This window comes from Phoca vitulina, unplaced genomic scaffold (genome assembly GCF_004348235.1).
Source record: "Phoca vitulina isolate PV1807 unplaced genomic scaffold, GSC_HSeal_1.0 scaffold14, whole genome shotgun sequence".
NCBI classification, from domain to species: domain Eukaryota; kingdom Metazoa; phylum Chordata; class Mammalia; order Carnivora; family Phocidae; genus Phoca; species Phoca vitulina.
Window position 1 is genome coordinate 14,351,044 of NW_022589717.1, and position 5,544 is coordinate 14,356,587.

Sequence of the window (5,544 nt, forward strand, 5' to 3'; positions counted from 1 at the left end):
AGTTCCAAAAATCCCAAAGGATGGCCTCTTCCTTTCCAGTCGCCATATACCTTTACCCTCACTTCTAAGGCCCTCATGTAACAGAGATGCATGGTCATACCCAATGTTCAGTGTTCAATACAATTTTTGAACAAATGAGGATCTCATGCATTTCATATAAGGAGATCATCCTAATTATATCAAACATAGTTGTCTTCCAGGTGTAATTGCTTGATAACTACCAAAACCTACACTTTAAAATTTTTTAAAAAGTTATTTTTTTAGTTTGTACATAGTGAGGATTCAATTAAATAACTGAATGAGTCTAACATTACTATGCTGTAATATAAGTCAAGACAAATGTCTCTAAACCTTATCTAAAGTTATCAAATGATGTGTTATTTTAAGTTGTCTATAGACACAACGAAACCTAAGTGGACACTTGATACAGGGTTCTTTTTGAACTTCAGCTTTAGCATTTTGGTGAAACTGAATACCATTTGGTAAACATGCAGACAGATGTAGTGGAAAAAGCAAGGTAAGATAAAAAATAAAAATAAAATAAAATAAAATAAAAACCCTCCCTGAACTGGAGACTATCTTATAGAACATAGCAGAGCATGTTCACCAGATTTAACACATTTTATTTCTGTGCTTCTTCGAAATCACATGAAAAATCAAATACTAGTTTTAGCATGTTGTATTCCATTCTGTCCGTTTCAGAAAATGAGCAAGGAGGTTTGAAGGACATTTTTTGCATACTTAATGATATCATTTAGGCCATTTAAATGAACAAATATCTCTGTAAATATACCATTATCGTCACAGTTTTATTATAAACAGTTATCATTGTTATTAGCTAAATTAAAATATCAGACATGATATTCTTTCAGAAGCTACTCTGAATGGAAGCAGTGAATTTTAGGAAAGCTCATATGTAATGTACAGAGTTTGTTTTTTCTCACGAGAATTCTATCTTTAGTTTTCAGTCTCTCAAGGCTTGAATAATTAGTATAAGTAGATAGTTTGCATATCGAGGAGCTTTGGAACCAAACATTTTTTGAAGTTTTTTGTTACTGGTGATAAGAGGAAAAGTACACTTCTTCTTCCGCTTTTTAATGAGACATTTAACTTTCTCCTTTTGAAAAGAAGAGTACAGTAATGCGTGCTCATACAGGCAAAGGTAAATTATTTTAGGAAACCCATGAAGAAAGAAAGGTTATTTATCTAATTTTTATTCATTTTAGTTCAAAAACTTAAAAAGCATTTTTATAAAAATGAAAAAAAAAAAACCTGAAAGCTGAACTTACAGGCATCTATTATGTTGACTATTTTTCCAATTAAGAAGTGCATTGTTTCCAAATCTTAAGGGGATTATACAATGAGAAAATATGCTAAAATATTTCTATCTTGTTTCTTTAGTTTCTCCTTTTCTTCATCTGTCCTCACTAACTTTTGTACTATTCTCCTATTCCATTCTGTTGTTTTCCCCACATCTTTCCTTTCTTTCTTTTTTTTTTTTTTTACTATACTTCAACTCCATATTAAAAAAGGCATTTTAGGGGTGCCTGGGTGACTCAGTCAGTTAAGCGTCTGCCTTCAGCTCAGGTCATGTTCCCAGGGCCCTGGGATCAAGTTCCGCATCGGGCTCCCTGCTCAGTTGGGAGCCTGCTTCTCCTTCTCCCTCTGCCTGCCACTCCCCCTGCTTGTGCTCCCTCCCTCTCTCTCTCTCTCTGGCAAATAAATAAGTAAAATCTTTAAAAATAAATAAATAAAAATAAAAAAGGCATTTTAAATAACAGAGTGGTCACATTCAGGCCAGCCTTACTTCTCAGTATAGAGGAAAAAACTTACAAAACAAAAATCTAAATGTAAGCAGCGAGGAAACAGTCTGTTATGCCCACATCTTTACCATATGATTTAACATAAAGGCAAGGAACAGGTAAGCATTCATCTCAACACAGAATACATGGTATTCATGTACAGACTCCCCCTAGCTGCCACACTTACATTGCATTATCCTGCCTCTCTCAGCACCTGACTGGGACATTGCATACAAACCTTCACAGCCAGGATGTCTCTCTGTCATGGCCCCTTTTCTACTTCCACTACATTATATCTTATCTACTTCCACAATAGTCCTCTCTTCCACTCAACCACCTCACTTCTCTGTAGATAACATTAAATTGACACCATTGTAGAAAAGAACTAAATCTGGTTGGCCAGGAAGTCTAAGACCTCTTATGTGAAGATGGTATATAGCCAAATTACTATTGTTTATTTTCAAATGCTTCCTCTTCTGTCATTATTAAACTGCTTAAGAAGGAAGTCTGACAATGACTAAAGGTCATTTCAGTAGGGTTAAATATTTTAAAGTAAATCAAATTATAGGGGGAAATAAAATCCAAAAAATAAATATGTATCATTATATTTTGGTGTTTCAAGCGGCTCTTGGAATCTTATTTGAAGTTATCTATTTTAATGAGTCAGAGAGAATAAAAGCATAAAGGAAAATTTTCATTTTTACCTTTTGCCCTATAAGAAGTAAAGAGACTGAAAGAACAAAGATAAGAACAAAAGAAAATAATCTAGGCATAGTCACAGAGCAATGACAAATTCCTCTTAAATCACAGAAGACAAGAAAATTTAAAAGATTGATAACTCTCAATGTAGTGTAAATCATATTTTCCATCTATCAGCCTGGACCTATCTATCTATATTGTTACTGGAGGAAGTATCATTTTTTGACAAGCTGTTGCTCTTAGCAACAAGTCATCCCGATATTTTCTTTGATTATAACTAAAGAGCAATATCCATTCTTGTTACATGGGTGTAAAGTATAATTTAAAGCTCATTAAAAGTGTAGCAGGTGTTCACGTATAAAGTACAAAAAAAATAGAGGAATGAATTTCTCTATGGCTGAGCTGTCAGTGCTCTAAAAGCCTAATTTATTTTGCATAACCTTTTAACAAATAGACTTGATTATAATAGAGAGAAGGGGAATGGAAACAATATATGCAGGGAAGTAAAGAGACTTAGCCTTTTGATTTGACCTTGATTCCCACCCTTTAAAAATATTATAGTCTTTTGACAATTGAAACTTTGACATATAACACACTTTTCTTCCCCGGAGATAGAAGTTCTTCAGACATTTTCTCAGCATAAAAGCTGCTCTAAAGTAGAAAATGAGTAGGTGCATAGACCGAAACAGAGTCCGTTTATATTCATTGCAAAGCAGGGAAGGGAATGGATGTTTAATCCTCCAGTCCTTTCACAGGTTTGTTTTTCATGTGGAAAGCTGCAACTCTTCAGAGAGGAAATTCAAACTCAAAATCAAAAGTGAGTACAAGTCTAGCAGTTGGCACTATTTCTCAATACCTTCCATTGTTGGCCTAAATTAGGCAAATGGTGAGAAAAAGACCTAAGCACATCAGCTCTAGACACAGAACTGAAACTACCAGTTCTAACTGCTAACACAGTGACACTATGTGAGCTGTGGATTTGCATCACCTTTTCAACCAGTAACCCTAATGAAAGCGTAGGATTGTTGGAGCTCGCTGTATTTTCAGTAATTCAAGTTATTAGTATTTTTCTCCTTTTAGAAAAAGGAACGGCCTGTGTATACTTTTTTAAGGCAGGGACATATAAAGGGGAAGTCGTGGTATTCGGGAAAGAATGGCGAGAAATAAAACACAACTTAGTTGCAACAGAGTTTTGATACTGTGTTCTGAAATTCAATGCTGTTGTAAAATTATTTTTTGAAATATAAAAGGCAAATATCCACAGCAATGTCAATTAAATTGGAAAGTAAAATTCCACATAATCTTAACTAAACCCAAAATGGGCTGAGGAAGGACAGAAGTAAAAATGTGCTAAAGACCTCATCATGATTACATGGGGGTGGACGGGATGGTCAGAGATACTGTTTATTTTCACTTCCTAGACAAGAAATTATATGTAATACAACTATTTAAGGAATAGTTAATAATAAGCATTTGCTTCCTTTCTTCACTAATGTCATTGTGGGGAAACTGGTGTATTGAAGAATATGAAGTAGCTCTCACATATGTCTAAAAGTTTAGTGCAGAGGTTCTAAAAAAGTATTCTGTTTGGCTAGGCTATAGGTTTTTTGTTTTGTTTTGTTTTGTTTTTAACGAACCAATAATTGATCTAAAAATAGGTACTCAAATGCCACTGAACAATGAGATCTTGTAATGCTGGGGTTGCAGGCCAGAGTTGGTCGTGTACAATTCATCAGAGTTGAGAATCAATTGTCCCTCTCCTTCCAACCCGTTAGAAATGATCGATACCTTCCTAGGTTGCTACAGTGCTCTTTTTTAAACAATGCCACCACTTATCTTCAGACAGTTTTATGCTTTTCTTTTACTGCTTGTTCTTAGTGGATGTTTAAATTTGTAACAGGGCACAAAGTGGTTTTATTTATTACGAATAGAATCACAATCTGTGTCATTCATACTTTCCTTTTTCCTTTTTTCTTTTTTTTTTTCACATAGAAGTTACTGAGTAAATATTTGCAAAACTGCCCTGAACTTTTTAGTCATGACAATGTGAAAGCAGTATTCCAAATACTTCTTCTTCCTGGGACCTCTAAATGTGACATTTTTAAAGATGATATAGTCCATATTCTACCAAGAGAAGATCATTTGATTTCAGACAATGTTTACTGCTGAGGCAATTTTTATATTTTATTCTAAGGTAACTTAAACCCCTTTTTCCCATTGTGGGATAACACAAATATTGAAATGGCAAACTACAAAATTAAATCTCTGCAGCAGATATGTATTAGTCTGTATTTATCAAAGGATATATATGGAGATTTGTTTTTGTTTTTTTTTTAAACATGATGTCAAGAATCACACTTTTGTTAAGGTTGTATTTGTATGAGAAATCACCCTTTAGTTTCTGCAGTATTCAAAGATATGATCTGATCACATTAGTACCCTTCCATGGGTCCTTGGGAAAAACTGGATGTGGTCCCTTAGTAGTGCTGTTAGAGGTCTGCCTGTGAGTATTCAAGGGAAGTAAAATATGTCTTCTAAAAATAATCTGCAAAATGGCAATATGGATTTGGAGGTTGAAACTGTATACTGTGAGAGACAAAGCTCTTACAGAGGACTAATAATTCCAATTGCCCTGTAATGAAGTTATTGAGACCCAGGCCTTCAAAAATGTCAAAAGTTTACCAAAAACCTTTATCATAATTGAAACAGGGATAGTAATAATTCATTATGACATATTTTGGGCTACCAGAATTATAGTATACTTCTCTTGAGGACCATCTCTTTTATTTGCTTTAAGATCCAATAAAAAACTTTCATCATAACAGTACTAGTAAGTAGGCTAACTTTGTTACTGTTATTAAAGCTCTTACAATACAAAGAAATAATAGGTCTAGGTAATGATCTTCAACAGTTAGTAAAATCATTAGGCAAAATTTTGACAATCAATTTTATAATAATAAATCAGACTGATATCACCTGAAGCCATAATTCATCCTAATACCACAAAAAAATAAAATGCTGTCAAAGGGAGGCAAGATATAGG